Here is a 19,705-nt window from a genome sequence, read left to right as displayed (position 1 = left end):
GGGAGGATAGGAAATTCCACGCTGGAGCAGTTTTTCTTGGTAGCAGAGTTATGGTTTTTATTGTTTTGGTTTGGTGATTATTGCTTGTAAATAGCTTATTGTTTATTGATTGTGGATAGGTATTGGTTTATGTATTAACACTCTATGTTGAGTCGCGTCGAGTTCTATGTTGTTTGCACGACTTCTGGGATGTGGAAGTCGGAAGTTTGTAACGGTTCCGTAGTAGAGCAGAGGTAAGCGCTGCTCTCGGGCAAGACTGAATTGTTGTTGCCCTGTAGGTACACGGGGAAAACGTGTGACGATTGAAGTTGCACGACGCATTGTCTGGGTTCGATTCAGTAACATCGTCGTGTGTTGCCATCAGCGATATCTCCTGTATGAAAGAAGTGTGTGGTAGCGAAGATCACCCGTGAAATTTTGGTCTTAGGTACCAGGGGTCCAGATGGCACTCCGATAACGCTTATCACTAGAAAGGTAATAGGTGCGCCCTAAGCTTGATAGAAGGATAAAGTAGAGGGAAGTGCTACTTTGTTAACAAGTGTCATAATTCTGTAGTAGGACAGGCTGTTCACTGTTCTCGTGAAAGACAGAATTCTGTGTGAATGAACTACATTTTCCGAATGAAAGTGCGTGAATGAAATAGCATTCGGGTTAATCGTGAAACTCTGGTTTTATTTCTCAGGAGCATTGGGTCTCCAACTAGGTGTCATAATTCTGGAGAAACGGTTAGCTAATGCTTGTTAGAAGGGTAAGGTAGAGGGATGTGCTACTTTATCAACGGAAGTAAAGATTCCGTAGTAGGGCAGAGGTAAGCGCTGCTCTCGGGAAAGACGGAATTCTTGTGAGAAATGTCATTAACTTCCCTTGGTTAGCAAAGCGGACAATGGTGGCGTTTTTATCTCGTTACTAACAGATTTGTAAGTTAGAAAAAGCGAAAAGAGCTTACCGAGAAAAAAAGGAGGGGTCAGTAGAAGCCGGACTAAGAGCAGCGGCTGCTGACGTCAGAAAGACCGCGCTGGGATTGGCCAGTCAGCTAGAAACGTAAACACTCCTGATTGGTGCATTAGTGTGAGTCGCGCTTGGAGTGCAGAAGACAGGGTAACGTAGACGCTCCGGATTGGTGCGTTAGTGTGAGTCGCGCTAGGAGTGGAGAATTACAGAGTGACGTAGACGCTCCGGATTGGTGCGTTAGTGTGAGTCGCGCTACGATTGGCTAAAATAACAGAATAGTCGTAAAGGAGAGACTAGTGATACACGAAAAGACAAAATGATGTATTACGATCCACCTGAAAAAGAGAAAAAGTCCTGGTTTGGAAAAATCAAGAAGTGGTTTAAAAAGGACAAACCGATTGTGACTAGGGAAGGTGTCAGACTGTAGACTTGTAACCCACTAACCTGACAAACCAGATGCAGCAGGAACGATGGATGATGCCAGTTTACCCCGTCCCCCACCACGGAGCAGCCCCTGAGTATGTGAACACCCCTCCAGGGACGACCCCACAACAGGGGAAAAGGAAAAAAGGGACAAAAGAAAGAAGAAAAAGGTGCAGCTGCTAAATCACGCTCCGGGGAAGGAGAAGATGGCGAGGCCCTCCGGGTACGTCGGGAATCCCAGCTATCTAACCCCGTGTTCCCTGTAGTGAGAAAAAAACACAGCACACAGGAATGCTTACATCACAGCCAGTGGTAACGGAACATATATACATATACACCATCTGGCAGGTGACTTACGTAACAGGCAACTGCACGCCACCCAGGTAAACTACTCCTGAGACCTTGTAAATAAACTGGTCGCAATCGGGACTGAGAGACAAATTCTATTCAGGAGACAAGTGTCCTGTCCGTGCTTTCTTCAGCACGACCGTGGTCCCCCGTGAATAGTAAAATCAAAGTAAGTACTTAGCTTCTGTGTGGCTGCCAGGGAAGTGCTCCTGCACGGTGTCCCAGAAGAAACGGCCCCCGTACTTCTGGAGAGACAAACCCGGGGAGGTGTCTCCGAGGACGCGCAATGACGGCACGCCCAGCCCACGCAGCGTAGAAGAACAAAAAGGAAAGTGATGGCGGGATCCGAGCCTTTCAATCGGCTCGCCGACGAGCTGTCGCTCGTGAATTCAAGTTTGCTGAGGCCGGCTCTCCGATGCCCCAAGCGTCACTCCCCTCGGAGACCGGGAAAGGTTGCAGGTTCAGGAGTGCGCGTCAGCGCGGTAGGCGTGAGTAATGTAGGCAGAGATACCGGGTCCGTAGCGCTCGTCCGTGCCTTCGGTGTTGGCTGGAAACAAAAAGTGCTTTAGCGCCCACGACGTTTAAATCACGTCAGGCGCGAATCCGGATGACAAAGCAAAGAAGGGATTTCTTCGAGGGAGCCGCAGCAACGAGACACAGGTTAGCGGCTTACTCGGAAGCTTTTGATTGACAAGCACCGGTCCATGGAAGGGCGGTGCTTATATGTACATCCGGGTCATGAGTCACTGGAATCGACTCTCGGCCTTCTGGGAGATGTAGTGCAAGGTACGGGACGCATTCATACAGACACACATACAGCTTGTCTACTTGTCCTCCCCCGCTATCTACGCCTATACGTTACAGAAGGACAGTTGCTTCCCCAACCGAAAAACCCCTGCATCCTTTATGGTTGCGAAATACGGATATCACACTTGTATTTGGTTAGACAATTGGGTAAAATATACCAGGAATGACGGAGTTTTAGCATTTCCAGAGCATGGTTCGTTTCATTTAGCGGTTCTGAGAAATTTGAGAGAAAGAATGATGAATCTAGAACCGTGACCTAGACCAACACAGTTTGAAGCACGGACAGAATGGGAAGATGAGATGCATGACAGAGAAAGGCAGAGGAGTGGTGGAAGGTATAAATACATGTTTGGCAGATATGGGCATGATACTCATGATGAGAAAATGAGAAGGTGGCGGAATGCGAGTATGACCGATGGGTTGTTTCCTGTAAGAATGGTTGAAGGAGTTGGAGGGAAAAAATTTACAGAAAAAAGACATAATTTAGAACCAAAGGGGTACGGAGTGAACGAACTAGAGGATGATGTTCTTGATGATATGTTTTATAAAAATCCAACTCCGTATCAACCAGAATCTGAAATGTTGACACCAAGTGCCCCAATGAGAGAAACTTTGCGAGTCATTAAGACAGAACAAGTACCTCAAGAATTAGGTGAAAGTAAAACAATGGGAGAAATAGAGAGAAAATCAGATGATAAAATGAGTAGTGAAAATTCAGCAGAGTTAGCAAAAACAACCTTAGAATTAACTGAAAAGATAAGAGAATTAACCAAAAATTTAGAAGCTGTAACTGTTCCAGTGGCTATAGGCCCTGTAATGCCTATTTTTGGCAAACAGAGGGACAGTGAACATTGTTTAATGGTTCCTTATAACAGTAATAAACAAATTGAAAAATCAAGACAGAGCTCAAATGAGAATCAATGGAGACAGACAATGGGTACGATGGAGCCAAATGCCTCAAATAACCCATTTCTAGGCCCAAAAGTAACAGAAAGCCCTACTGTGAAGATGGAATCAGTATTTGAAACCCAAAGGGACTTAGAACCAACTAATGTAGAGAAACCAGTAGGCCCATCTTCAGAAGAACTGAGCAAATGGTTGAGAAGTCTGCAGAGAAAAGACAAAGAATCACAATCAATAGATGTAACCAAACTATGAATGGTATTGGAAGAGTTAATAGTAGGAACTATTCCCACAGAGAAGTTAAAAACTTACCAGGATGAGGAGTTGCTGTTTCTGTGTAAAAGCATAACTTGGAGAGCAAAAAGTCTCCATGAAAGATTAGAAGAAGTAGCAAATGAAATGGGTATAGACATTGAAAAGGTAAAGGCCCTACAGAAACCATATCGAATAGATTTCACTGAAAAGGATATGAAAATTTGAATTCCACAGGACAAATGAGTTGGATTAAGGAAATAATTATCCTGCTGAGGAAATGGGGAGATGTGGACAAATGGAGAAGCAGATGGTATCAAAAACGAGATGATGCTTTAGACAAAACTTTTGCAGCTTTTCCTGTTAGAGAAAAGGAGAAGGTAGTAACAGAATGCGCTATGAGAGAAATTCCAGGAGGAGGATATGTACATGGACTAGACAAGATATTTTGTCATTCACAAATGATTTCCCTCGACTACTTGAAAAACCCGTCGAGTGGTATCAGCAGGTAGACAGATTTGTAAAATTGTCAAAAGTATTATGGATTGATCTAAACAGCCTGTTTGACATAATAGTACCAGCAGATTTATGGACGGAATGCAAACTTATGATAATTTGGCCCACACAAGATTATCCTAGGGATCCAAAGACGGGAGCCCCAGACCCCGAGGTAATGAAGAAATACGAGCAGGTCATTGTCTTTTTGAAAAACAAAGTACCTCCTAAAGAAACAGATTGGGTAAAGATTGACAGAACTCATCAGGAAAATAAGGAGTCGGTACATGCCTACTATGAGAGGTTGGTTTTGGCCTTTCAACAATTTAGTGGTGATGAAAATTTGAGCGAAAAGGACTTGAGTCATTTTGTATATAGATTTTTATATGGTCTACACCCAGAAATTAGTGAGATGATCAAACAACATACCTTAAATTGGCAAAACAAGAAAATAGATGAAGTATTGAGACATGTAGAATATTTCAGTGATGAGATTGAGGCTAAACAACGAAAGTTAAAAGAAAAAGCAATGTGGGCACAAGTAAAAGTGGCAGAGATACAGGAAGCCCAGTTAGTGGAACAAGCGAATAATATAGGTCCCAAAAAGTTCATTCCTGGGAAAGGTAAGGGAAATTTTAACATAGAAGAAGCCAAAAAGAAATTCCCATGTCACAATTGCGGTAGGATACGGCATTGGAAATCTGAGTGTAAATTTTCCCCTTGTACTAACAATGAAAATACATCATTGAATCCACAGGTGCAGAATGAGGTGAGTGGTCGACCGCAGCGACAGCAGCAGGTTGTAACCCAACAGAATCAGGTGCCAAAACCGCCTTTTCCACAGAGCAAAAACTCCCAGAAATATAGTAATGAAACAGGATTCTACAACGAAGAACAGGTAACTAAGCTGCCGTGCGCTAACGCTGTTTCGCAGTATTGGCTACAACGCGATGCAAGCGATTCGGAAGAAGGTTATTGACGGTGCCGAACCGAGGGAGAAGAGTGCGTACTTGGCGTAACTCTAGAAGTAGACCAGACAGGCCCATTTGTGGATGGAAAGATAAATAATGAAAATGTTACTTTCCTGGTAGATACTGGTGCTACTAGATCAACTGTTAGGTCAGCTGATGTTAAAAATCTTCCTCTCTCGGATGAAACGATCCAAGTAGTTGGTGTATCCAACAGACAGATTAAAACTTATCCGACAGAACCTGTACAGGTTAGCATACGGACATTTTCTGAAATGCACCGCTTTGTTGTGTGCGATACCAGTCCTGTGAATTTGTTAGGAAGGGATTTATTGTGCAAAATGAATTGCACTATATTCTGTACTCCTGATGGTATAGCATTTGAGACCCCTGATGAAGATGTGTTGTATAAGATGACCATGGCAAACAGAGAAACTGAGCTTACTGAAGCCTATGCTGTATTTAACCCTGATGACCTACCCAAAGAATTGAAACAAACTGTAAAGGCAGAAGTCTGGGACTTCACAGGAGAACATGTGGGACTAATGAGAAATGTAGACCCAGTAAGAATAACAGTAAAAGAGGGAATAAATTATCCGAATATTCCACAATATAAATTGACCCCTGAGATAATTGAAGGAGTTACCCCTATAATTGAGAAAATGATTAGACAAGGTATTTTAAGGGAAATAATGAGTAGTCCATGTAATCCCCCAATTTTGGGACTGAAAAAACCAAATGGAAAGTTCAGGATAGTACAGGATTTGAGAAAAATAAACAAAAGTGTTGTGCCATGTTGTCCCATTGTACCGAATCCATCTGTGATTCTGTATCAGATTCCCCATGAAGCAGAATCGTATACAGTGATTGATCTCTGCCATGCTTTCTTTTCGATTCCATTGCACCATGACAGCCAGCAGATTTTTGCATTTCGTTTTGGCGAGCGTATTTTGGCATGGTGCCGAATTCCACAGGGGTATACAGAAAGTCCCTCAATCTTTAATCAGATACTGAAGAAATCCTTAGACAGTTTAGAGATGACCGAGAATTCAGTGTTAGTACAATATATTGATGACCTACTTGTGGCGTCAAAGACTCGCGAGGCCTGTGTAACGGACACTATAACATTGTTGAATCATCTGGCTGATGAAGGACTTAAGGTGTCACCATCAAAATTACAATTTTGTAAGAAAGAAGTACATTACTTAGGCCATAACCTCGAAAAAGGTCTGAGGAAAATAACAATAGACAGAATCAGGATAATAAAAGGAATGAGAGCCCCTATGACACAAAGAGAGGTAAGGATGTTTCTTGGAATGGTTGGATATTGTCGTCAATGGATAAGTAATTTTTCCCTAATCGCAAAACCATTGGTACGTTTGACAAAAAGTGATGTGAGAGATCCCATTGATTTGAGCAAAGAACAATTGGCAGCTTTCAAACAATTGAGAGATAGTTTGTGTGAAGCGCCAGCATTGGGAATGCCAGACTATGAGAAGGAGTTTGAGTTCTATTGCAGTGAGAGGAATGGATGTGCACTTTCTGTATTAATTCAGAAACATGGAAAACTAAAAAGGTCAATTGCATACTTTTCATCAATATTAGACCCAGTACCTGTAGCTTTACCAGGGTGCTTGAAAGCAGTAACTGCTACCTGTCGAAGCCTGGAACAAAGTGAAGGGATTGTGATGGGATATCCTGTGAAAGTGTTTGTACCTCATGATGTGGCAATCCTTTTAACAAGGAGTCGCACTCAATACATGACACATAGTCGGCTGACTAAATATGAGAAAGTCATTTTAGGTGCAACGAATGTGAGCCTTGAGAGGTGCTTGAATGTGAATCCTTCAACATTATTGCCTGATGCCGAGAAAGTGGAAGTCAGAGATGAAGCAGATCATGATTGTCTGGATGTACTCGATTTCTGTACCAAGCCATGTCCAGATATAAAAGATGTACCATTGTCAGAAAGTGATTTTGTGATGTTTGTAGATGGTTCTTGCTTGAGAACAGATGATGGAATGTTGAGTGCAGCATATGCAGTATGCAGGGTTGTAGCAGTAATGGAAGCATCCTATCTGAAAGGAGTGAAATCAGCCCAAGTAGCTGAACTTGTTGCTTTGACTAGAGCATGTAAGATTGGGAAAGGTGTGAGAGTGACTGTGATCACTGACAGCCAGTATGGTTTTGGAGTTTTGCACGACTTTGGCCAAATATGGCTACAGAGAGGATTTCTGACATCAAGTAGAATGCCCATTAAGAATGCTGAAGTGGTTGGAAAATTGCTCGATACAGCTGCCTAAGCAATTGGCTGTTGTGAAGTGTGCTGCACATAATCAGTCTGGCGATTACATTGCTGTAGGCAATAAATACGCTAACGATAAGGCTCAATACTGTGCACGAAATCAGAATTCAATCAATAGGGGAAAGGAAAAAGAAGTGACTTCTTGTTCCATACTGTTTACTAACATTGTGGGTTACTGGGAGGAAGTGAGACAAGTAAAGGAAGAAGCAGAAGATGAGGAAATGAAACAGTGGGTAAAAGCAGGATGTGCACCAAGAGAGAAGGATCCTGTATGGATCTATCGGGATGGAAGACCAGTTATGCCTGATAGCATGATGTCTGCCTTGGCACAGATGTATCATGGACAGGGACACATAGCGAGAGATGCCATGATAAGGTCGTTTAAACAGACCTGGTACAATGCAAAATTTAGACTTGTAGCAGAAAGTCTATCAGAGATGTCTCATATGTCAGCAATATAACCCAGGAAGAAAGACAGTGGTGAGTCTAGGAACAATAGGTCGAGAAGGAGGACCTTTTACCAGAATGCAAGTAGACTTCATTGAAATGCCTCCTTGTAACAGGTTGAGGTATGTTCTAGTTATGGTCTGTTTGTTTTCAAGATGGGTAGAAGCTTACCCAATGAGAAGAAATGATGGAATCACAGTGGCAAAATTGCTTTTGAGGGAATTCATTCCCAGATTCGGATTTCCAGTAACAATTGAATCAGATCGAGGAGGACATTTTCAGAATGAGATCATAAAACTGATTTGTGAAGCATTAAGTGTACAGCAAAAACTACATTGTGCCTATCGCCCAGAAGCTTCTGGTGTGGTGGAACAAATGAATGGTACTATCAAAAACAGGATAGGGAAAATGTGTTTAGCCACGGGTATGAAATGGCCTGATGTCTTGCCTCTAGTACTCATGACAATTAGATCAATTCCAGACAGAACCACAGGGCTGAGCCCCCATGAATTATCATGGAAAGAGCCATGCGCCACGTGTTCATACCAGTCAACAAGCTTTTGCCTATAACTGATGACAGGGTGTTGGATTACTGTAAAAGCCTGGTTGACGCAGTTCATTCTGTGTTTCATCAGGTTGGAGCGGATGCCACCACCCTTGAAAAGAAGCAAGCTCATGACCTGAGCCCAGGTGACTGGGTAAGAATCAAAGTACACAGAAGACGAAACTGTTTGGTTCCAAGGTGGGGAAAACCACGACAAGTGATTTTAACTACAACTACAGCTGTAAAGTGTGCTGGAATCAAAAACTGGATTCATGCAAGTCACACGTTGAGAATCCCAAATCCAGTGGATTGCACAGAAAAGGAATATTTTGATGAGACAGAAACAAGTACTGAATCAGACGAAGAAGAGACAAGAACAAAAAAAAACCCTGAAAGGGGGGAATTGGAGACAGATCAAACAGTTGTCCCGAGAAGTGTTTCCTTGAAAAGAAGATTGCAAATTTCTGATACCAGCTCAGACTCAGAGACTGAAGAAGCAACTTTACATTCGAGAAAAGAAAAAGACAGCAAAAAGACAATTAAAGAAACTGTGGATAGAGAAATTCCAGATGAAAATTGAGAGAAATTCCACCTGAAGTAACAAAATTAGATGGACAGGTACTAGATACAGAGAGAGAGGGAAAGATTCTTGCGGAAGACCCCCGGGGAGGTGTAGGGATTTCCAACATCCAGTTAGAGAAAGGGACAAGTAGCCAGCTGGAAGATTATGCGCAAGAAACCCGAGGAGGGACAGAAGTAGGGAAAACGAAAGAAGCAAAAGAGAGAAAAGAGGTTGGAAGGAAAAAGCAAGTTGAAACAGAGTCGGAAGAAAGTGAAGATGAAATACCAGAAGGTAGAGTTTAAGAAAGAGAGCTTGGAAGACTGAAAAGAATGATAAAGGAAATAAACTGAAAACATCAGCTAAAGATGAAGTTTGGCCGAATAAGATAAAGAAGTTGAGATACAGACTGACAAAAGTAAAATCACCAAGAGCTGAACAGGTGAATGAAATAACGAGTCAAGAAAAATCAAAAGACAAAGAAACAGTTGTAATTGAGGAAAGCAAAAGAACGAGGAAGCCTAACCAGAGGTATAAGTCGCCACAATGGAGATATGTAGCCCTGCCTGAAATTAAAGAAGAGGCAGATAGCCAAGAAAATCCAGAGGTGACTATACCAGAAGTGGTTGAGGAAGACGAAGAATCGGAAATCCTGAGAGTTATCTTATCCGATATTGGAGAAGAGATGGATGTTCAGGAAATCCTATATCTAGACAAAGAAGGAAAGGTGAAGAATGATGAGATGCCAAACTGAATGAGACAAGAATGCTGCTGATGGAAAGACAATAAATAAGGAAAAAGATAAAAACTGGCAGAACCAAGTGGGTGCTTAGAGCCTTGGGTTAGATAAACTAGTTGTGAAGTAGAAGAGGCTAAGTCAAAAGTCACTGTTCATTTCATGAAAATGTCTGACACAGATGGTAGAAAAAGTAGATGTATATTTTTGAAACAATGGTGTAAAATGTGTTGTTGTTGTACAGGATTACTAATGCTTCTATGGAGTATATTAGCATTGATGATTACATTTAAGTTTAGCTTTGACACAATAGGAGAACATAGTGAAAACAAGACTAATATAGAGCAGATTCAAAAAATAGATCACACTAGAATAGATACAATTTATATGCATAAAGACAGGTCAATAACTGATTTTTCTAACAATGTATTTTCAAAATTACTGTATGAATATGTAAAGACAATGGACGTGAGGGACTGCTACGTCTGTATGCAGTTACCTGCATCTGTTTCGGAGGGAGTGACTTATCACCACCTTCCTATAACTTATGGAATAACATGTATTGTAATAGCTAGTTTATTTTATCAAACAGGGAAGTTAGAATATTATTTTTCAGATATAGATAACATATTTTCACAAGTACCGTCAATTAACAAACTAAATAGGATAAGACCTGCAAAGGTATTAGACGAATTTTTCTTAGAAACTAAAGAATTAACATATGAATATATATATAGAAATAATTTGACTTGAAGTTTAAAGAAAGAAGAAAGGACTTTTTTTTAGATATGGTTGAAGAAAGAAGACTGAAAATGCAAAGGAAGGTCTCTGAAGGAAAGACAGAAAAGACAGTTTGGGATGTAGATATGGAAAAACACTTGAAGGAAGAAGCTAGTCCAACTATGGCTTTAGATTGGCCTCAGAAAGGAAATGTGTGTATTAGGAGGAATAAGACTGTATATGACAATTACTTTGTAGGTAACAGGGAGTGCCATGATACATACCGAATCCTGGGTGGATGGAGATTTAAAGGAGGAAATGATCCAGTTTTTCAGTCTTAAGAAAGAGAGGAAGACTGAAGAGAATGATAAAGGAAATAAACTGAAAAGCTCAGCTAAAGATGAAGTTTGGCCGAATAAGATAAAGAAGTTGAGATACCGACTGACAAAAGTAAAATCACCAAGAGCTGAACAGGTGAATGAAATAACGAGTCAAGAAAAATCAAGACACAAAGAAATAGTTTTAATTGAGGAAAGCAAAAGAACGAGGAAGCCTAACCAGAGGTATAAGTCGCCAGAATGGACATATGTAGCCCTGCCTGAAATTAAAGAAGAGTCAGATAGCCAAGAAAATCCAGAGGTGACTATACCAGAAGTGGTTGAAGAAGACGAAGAATCGGAAATCCTGAGAGTTATCTTACCCGATATTGGAGAAGAGATGGATGTTCAGGAAATCCTATATCTAGACAAAGAAGGAAAGGTGAAGAATGATGAGATGCCAAACTGAATGAGACAAGAATGCTGCTGATGAAAAGACAATAAATAAGGAAAAAGATAAAAACTGGTAGAACCAAGTGGGTGCTTAGAGCCTTGGGTTAGATAAACTAGTTGTGAAGTAGAAGAGGCTAAGTCAAAAGTCACTGTTCATTTCATGAAAATGGCTGACACAGATGGTAGAAAAAGTAGATGTATATTTTTGAAACGATGGTGTAAAATGTGTTGTTGTTGTACAGGATTACTAATGCTTCTATGGAGTATATTAGCATTGATGATTACATTTAAGGTTAGCTTTGACACAATAGGAGAACATAGTGAAAACAAGACTAATATAGAGCAGATTTAAAAATAGATCACACTAGAATAGATACAATTTATGTGCATAAAGACAGGTCAATAACTGATTTTTCTAACAATGTATTTTCAAAATTACTGTATGAATATGTAAAGACAATGGACGTGAGGGACTGCTACGTCTGTATGCAGTTACCTGCATCTGTTTCGGAGAGAGTGACTTATCACCACCTTCCTATAACTTATGGAATAACATGTATTGTAATAGCTAGTTTATTTTATCGAACAGGGAAGTTAGAATATTATTTTTCAGATATAGATAACATATTTTCACAAGTACCGTCAATTAACAAACTAAATAGGGTAAAACCTGCAAAGGTATTAGGCAAATTTTTCTTAGAAACTAAAGAATTAACATTAGAATATATATATAGAAATAATTTGACTTGCAGTTTAAAGAAAGAAGAAAGGACTTTTTTAGATATGATTGAAGAAAGAAGACTGAAAATGCAAAGGAAGGTCTCTGAAGGAAAGACAGAAAAGACAATTTGGGATGTAGATATGGAAAAACACTTGAAGGAAGAAGCTAGTCCATCTATGCCTTTAGATTGGCTTCAGAAAGGAAATTTGTGTATTAGGAGGAATAAGACTGCATATGACAATTACTTTGTAGGTAACAGTGAGTGCCATGATACATACCGAATCATGGGTGGATGGGGATTTAAAGGAGGAAATGATCCAGTTTTTCCAGGATTATATTTTATCGGTGGGAACAGGGCGTATTATCGTTCGCCAGACCATTGGTATGGCACATGTTATGTAGGCCTGGTTTTCCCAAAGATCTTTCACATGGAAAGAGGAGAAGATGGTGTACATACTTTAGGTAGTTATTTAGCACCTAGAAAGAGAGAATCTTGGTCAGAAATTGTAGGTGATCTTTGGAGCATTGATACCAGCAGTGGGAATATCTCTGAATGCAAATAAAATTAGAAAACTGTCAGCAGTAGTGGATCGCTTGTCAACAAGCACCGCTGGAGGATTTTTATTGGTAAATACCGAAATGGTTGCCATGCATGCCATGGCAATGCAAAATCGACTTGCCCTTCATATTTTATTGTCAAAAGAGGGTGGAGTCTGTGGAATGTTGAAAGTCCAACATTGTTGGACTTACATACCAGACGAAAGTAAAGATTTGAAAATTTATATTAAAAATATAACTGAGTTGCAAGACAAAATTGCACCACTGGAGGTTGAAGGTGTTTGGGAAAAGATTGTTAAGAAAATATCTTCTATTAAAGATTTCTTAGTAAATTTAGGTAGTACCTTGATAGGTAAAATCCTATTTCCATTAACATGTGTGATTTTCTTAGTATTAATATTAAGATTAGGATGTCTTTTTTATAAAAGGAAGAAAGTTCAGAAAAAGTTAAAAAGAGAAAATTTAAGGAGACAAAATAAGAGACAGAAGAGGGAATTTGAATTAATAGAATTGGAGGAGATAAAAGAAGATATGTATAAAACAGCTAAAATTGAAGGAATTGGGGAGACTGAAATGTAACAATAAAAGCAAGAATTCACTTTTGCTCCTTGAAAAAGGGAATACAAAATTTTAATGGTGTGGTGATAAAATCACCAAAGGGAGGATTGATGGAGCGGGTAAAACAAAATTTTGTATACCCCCCATTCTGCATGTTCATACTAATTAGAATAATCTATTAATTATAATAAGTATTAATGTGTTTGTTTGCTATCTAATCAACCCTACTAGTGTATGAATTACACATGGGATTTGGATTTGCATGGCTAAAATAATTTGTAAACTAATATACGTATGCATGCTAACACTAGAAAAATAGAATATTACATGGTATATGTTGCTTTTGTGATGTAATTGTAAGTTCCACCAGATGACATCATTGGGTAAGTATAAACGCTTTAAATGTCGCCAATATGCTAGATAATTACACACACATACGGGAATTAGTGAGGGTTAAACATTTTATTCGTTATTTCCATGTTTTAATTACTTTTTGTGTTTGATTTGCTTAAATTGACCAATTTGGCCTATGACAAAATGGCCGACCCATGGACACGACAAAACAGCTACCATTCCACGAGGTTTCCGACTAAGTGCGCATGCTCCAGGCTCCTGAACAAGTGGCCTCAAGATGACCCACACAGCCTGTACCACTGAGAAGGCCGTGACTGGACTACTGCCAAGAGCTTTAACAATGGACAATCTTAGCAAAACCGGATGGATCATGTCTGACAGTGTGACATCATAGACTTTGGGAAACCGAAACGGACGATCTTAACCAACCAATCAGAAGTGCCTAAAACTGACTTTTGCTACATTTTATCATTAATTTCATTATGAAAAGACATTAGAATAGTGAGTTGTGTCGCTCTTTTTCCTGTTTCCTGACGTTATGCTGACGGAGAGGATGGTGACACTGCAGGACAGCTGTTTCCCTGAATTTTTGACAGACTAGATTGCTGCCCATTTTCCTGATGAACTGAGGACTCTTAGACTGATGGGCATTGATTGATGCGGGCACGTTTATGGTCCAGACCCAATCTTTGGCACTGTAGCGTGCTGCATGACGAATTGATTGACTTAAGAGGACGACCAATAGCCAGATAAGGTAACTATGATGTTCTGTGGATTGATTAAAATTCTTACTAAACATTTGCATTTATTAGATAAAAATATTATTGATTAACAAGCAAATGTGTTGGGTTAAGTATTATTATCTGAATCTAAATGAAAAGGATTAGAATCACTTTTCCAAATTCAACTAAATTGATCCATCGACTAAGTGGAAGGAATATTTTGAGATTTAGGGTCAAGATGTGCTGGATTAAGGATATTTAGTGTATATTTATGTAAATAGAATTTCATTAGATTATAAGATATTCTTTTCACGCCAGCGTTTGGAACATCTATCTCCCTGTAAGAGCAGAACAAATGAGAGTGTGTGAGTGTTGGTGTTATGGGCCCCACCAATGAATGTATTGAGTGAAAGCGTTAGTATGGTATCTGGTTTGTGACGTAGGGAGGATAGGAAATTCCACGCTGGAGCAGTGTCACCACCTTCCAGACAGGATTCAGTGTATTGGGGCTGGGTGGGTGCACTCCTAGAGTGCTTTGAAGTCCTGCACTAGGGGAGCAGTAGGCTCCTCTGTGCATATGCCAGCTCAAACCATTTCAGGTGCTCCGTGCCCCTGCTCTGGCGCGAAGCTGGACAAAGGGAAGTGGGTGTAGCCACCCACTCCCCGGACCCTCCCATAGGAGTGGTCATAGAGCTAGTCCCTCCCTTCCTTGTAGTATAAGTTAGGGAACCCTTGCCATTGCAAACTAGATATCCCTGGACGACGCTCTGAAGAAGAATCCTGGACCTTCGACGTTCCACTACCTCTGGAAGACTGAAGAATCTCCCTTGGAGTCAAGGAGTGACTCCCGTGCTTGGCAGGCACCAAAACTTTGAATCAACGGTCGCAAACTTTCCCGCTCCCGCCGGAGTCCGAAGTCCCTGCAGCCACGGAAGTTGATTTCCTGACTTCTCGACGGCCTTTGTGAGTCCCCAGCAAAACTGAGGTGAGTGGACCCCACGAGTGTCAAAGAACAGCAATACCCGGGTACCATGCACTATTGTCGAGTGCAACCCCTTCACGATGTTCATAAACACAACAGGGTTCAGCACTATTAAGAAAAAGTCCACTATGTTTAAAGGAATTTCGGGACTTCTTCAGGGCAAAAAATCGTAGTAACCTGTTTCATCGAGTTTCTTCGATCAAAGAACAAACCGTGTATCTAAGCAAGGACATATATAAACCTCCGCTCTATAATGTGTAATACCCAGACGGCATGGTAGCCCGTGTCTCTCGGTCTCTTCATTCTTGGAAGGTAAACTAATGTCGAGTGCAACCCCTTCACGATGTTCTATCAACTTGTGCTTTGGGCCACATGTGGCCCAAGCCTCCAGCAGGATTTCCTTTGAAAATCGGAGGACTACCTCGTCCCGAGTGACCGTGGGCTCCTGTGAAGTGAATCCTCATGATGCGTCTTCGCGATCCCTTGCCGGTTGGCTTGTGGGTCCCCTGAAGACTTTTCTACAGAACCAAGGGGCTCCCCTGGTTGGTCCAGGCCTGCCCTGACTTACCCTCGGTGGGTGAGCCCCTCAGACCTTGCTGGTTTTCACATTCCACGAGGCTTGTTGTTGCCAAGGCTTGTTGGCTCCAATGCGGTTGCTGACACCTCAGTAAGCTGCAGTGCAGACTTTGTGGTGCACTTCGAATCCAGCTCCTGGTTGTCATCGACGTCTCCTGGACCTCATGGCTGAAGAGTCAAGACACCCGTGATCACCTGAAATCACCCGACTTCTGTGGGCAGCCAGCTTCCTGGCCCCGGGTCACAGGCAAGTGACATTGAGCACTGTCTCCACTGCTTTCAGGTCTTTTTTCTTCAGAATCCAGCCTTGGATTCCACCGGACACTTCTCTTGTCTTCACAAGCAGCAAGTCTTCTTTGGCTCCCATTGAAAACGACGCCGTGACCCGACACCAAAAGGCACCTATGCCCCCGGCTTCCCTGGGTGAGGTAACTCAAGTACTCTGGTGCTCCTGTGTGTGTTGGCCCTAGAACTACTTACCCTGTAAGTGACTTGCTTGTAGACTCTCCCGAAGTATCCCAAAACTTTAAAATTCCAACCACGACTTGCTCCATTGAAGTTTATGGGGATCCGCGGCTGTGTTCTCACACTGCATGCGTCTCCCGTGGGTCCTTTACTTACCTGCCTTGGGTGGATTAGTGAGGCCCCGGCATGTCTGAAGACCATAGGCCTTCCCCCTTCTCAAGTCGTTCTTCTTATACCTCTTTTTTAGTATAAGGTCTGGTACGCCCCTAGGGCCCCAGCCATATAATTGCTTAATTTGTTGTGAAATGTTGATTTGGGCATATGTCCTTGACTTCTAATCTCATAGAGATTAGTAGAGTATGTCTAGTAATAAATACATATATATTTTATATATATACCTGTGTGGTGTCCTTTCATTTAGTGATTCAAGAGATTATAAGGTAACACAAGATGCTTTACATTCCTCAGAGACTTAGCCTGAAGGCTGCTCTCCACAGCTACCACTAGGATAGCTTTCTTTAAAAGGTTGTCTTAAACCTATCTACCATAAGAGTCGAATTGGACTGGTGCAAGGTGGCCACTTTAACTAGTGACCTGCATATACCAGGCCAACTTCTCTCACCCCGCCTTTCTTTCCTCTATGGCTATTCTTTGCCATATTGTGTATTTATTCACCTTATGATTTACCATATCGTATGTTATCTTAATCCCCTTTTTTCCTTGCAGCTCCGGTAAGTATTTTAATTTATATCCACATTGTTTGTTTTATATTGTTCTTTTTATCAGGCCTCATCTTGCCTTCAGCGCGATTTGCCTTTCTTTCCCTTTTATCCCCCTTTTCAGCTTAAAACTAGGCTTTTACAAGTTTCCTCTTAGCGATGCACGCCGCTGCTCGAGCGCGGTCGTGTAACTCTTTCAATTAAAAGAATGAACCTTGGCAACCGCGACGTCGCGTACTTGTGTTGCCAAGGTCCTTTCTTCTTTGTCCTCGAGACACCGGTTCCCATGCCAACAAGAGGCAGCAGCTGATCGCGAGCTCAATCGAGTCAGTTACTCCTCAGACCCCGCGATCAGCTGCTGCCTCCCTGCCACAACCGCAAAACAGCAAGTTTATAAAGCATATATAGTTATAGCTTTAAAAAAGAAAAAAGGAGTTCCCGTAGCTCATTTAATTTAACCCTTTGAGTGCCCCTAAATTCTTTTTTAAAAAGGGACTCTTAGCTCATTTTATTTAACCCTTTGAGCTGAACTTCTGTTTTGCCCCTGAACTTGTTTCATTATAACTTAAAGTTTTTTAATCTTTCTTCTCTTACTTTATTTTATACCTTTTACCACGCGCCATGTCTGACTCAGAGTCTGATGGTGCTTCTGCCCCTACAGCCAGTATAGAAAATTAAGCTTTTAAAAAGCTCCTACATAGTGAAATGCAATCCTGTATGTTTAATACTTTGAAAAAGATCATGTCCTCAAAAAGGTCAATTACCTCTGAGGAGGATGAGTTCGCTGAAACTCTCAATGTTGAAAATGTAAGGGGTAAAGGATCAAAGAAAATTAAAAACTTAGAACATTTAACCCCTAAGAGCACTATGGGAGGTCCTAGCACTTCACAAAATCTGGGAGGTCTTAGCACCTCAACTACAAATGGAGGTCCTCGCACCTCGAACTCCATGGGTGTCCCTCGCGGCACGACATATCCAGGTGCCCCTCGCGGTACACAATATCCGGGTGTCCTTGGCGGCACAAAAAAATCTGAGTGCTCATGACCTTATGGGAGACAACGAATTCTATGATGACAATTCGTCAGATACCCCTGACGAATACATCCTTGATTTGGCGGAGGACTATGATCAAGACCTTTTTAACCCCCTTGAACCCCCTTCTTCCTTAAAGGATAACATTTTCGACCCCCTGGGAGAAGAAATGTTCTCTTCCCTGAACCTTAAACACCCCAGAAGCTCTGAGTGGTGGCCTCAAAATCACGTGGCAAAATTCATCAATAAGTGGTTGAGGTACCCATTAGAGCGTAATACACGTAATATCCTCAGAACTGAGTGCTCAAGACCTTCCATTGATGACAAAGTATGCCAAACTCCAAACTTAGACCCAGAGTTGATCAAGTTTCTTTTCAAACTTGGTTGAGATCCACGTAAAGGGATGGAAAGGTCCGTTAAAGGGTGTCAAGATCGTCTCCTAGATGTTCTAGGCCCACTAACTAGGATTATCGACGCAGCTGAGGAGAGCCATATTAATGGCACTCCCCTTAATACGAACTTGATCTGGGGCTGGAGCCAGAGGGCTCTAATACTGCTTGGTAATGCTAATGCTAGTTTAAATGCAGAGAGACGGAGAGTTGTCTTAACTAAAATAAACCCTAAACTCTCAGACATGGCCGACAAAGAAACCTCTCAGAACCCTAAAGGCTTACTTTTCGGAGAGGATCTCATAAAGTCTCTTGGCAAATACGTCGCAACTTTTACGGGTTTGGATAAGGCCCAACAGAACATGCGCAAGGTCTTTAATAATAACCTTTTTGGCCGGGCCGGAAGAAGGGGCTTCTCTTCCGGGCGATTTAACCAAGGCCCTCCTCAAGATCACGCGGTTTCGGAAGAGGCTTTCAGCAATTCAACAACTCACAGTTCTCTCCCCAGAGAGGGAGAGTCATGCGCTCCAGAGGATTCAGATCCTGCAGACAATCCATCAATAACATCTCACCAAGTGAGTATTCTTCCCCTTCCTACCTCTCCTTTGTTCCCCCAAAAGGTGGGAGGGAGACGCAAATTATTTTTTCAGAACTGGAAACTGATCACTCAAGATCCATGGGTTTTAAATACCGTCCGGGGTTTCAGAATAGACTTTACTGAAACCCCTACTCAATCCTCTCTTCCAGGCAATTTCCCACTCCCTTTGGAACAACAGAAAATAATAGAAGAGAAGATCTACTCCATGCTCCAAAAAGGAGCAATTATAGAAGTTTCTCAGAAAGAACTCAGATTCATAAGCACACTCTTCCTCGTAGAGAAAAAGGACAAGGGTTGGAGACCCGTGATAAATTTAAGACATCTCAACAAATATTTGGTCTACAGATACTTCAAAATGGAAGGAATTCATCTTCTAAGAGATCTTCTTCTGGAAGGAGACTGGGTAGTAAAATTGGATCTAAAGGATGCCTATTTCACCATTCCCATGGCCGAAATCCATCAACTCTTTCACCAGTTCCTCTGGAAGGACCGATTATACCAGTTCAAAGCCCTCCTGTTCGGCCTTTCTTCTGCCCCTTGGTGCTTTACCAAGGTTATGAGACCAATCGCCTTATACCTAAGGGAAAGAGGTATCCGTTTGATCATCTATCTAGATGACATTCTCATTATGTCGCAAGTACTTTCACAAATATCTCAAGATCTAAAGACAGTAATGGACCTTCTAGAAAACCTGGCCTTCATCATCAACAAAGAAAAATCGGTCTTGACTCCTTCCAGTTCTCTGGAGTTTCTGGAATTCACTGTAGATACATCCAAATGTCTCCTCCAACTCCCTTCCAAGA

The sequence above is a fragment of the Triturus cristatus genome, chromosome 5_1, assembly GCF_964204655.1.
Source record: "Triturus cristatus chromosome 5_1, aTriCri1.1, whole genome shotgun sequence".
NCBI classification, from domain to species: domain Eukaryota; kingdom Metazoa; phylum Chordata; class Amphibia; order Caudata; family Salamandridae; genus Triturus; species Triturus cristatus.
This window is presented reverse-complemented; position numbering follows the sequence as displayed.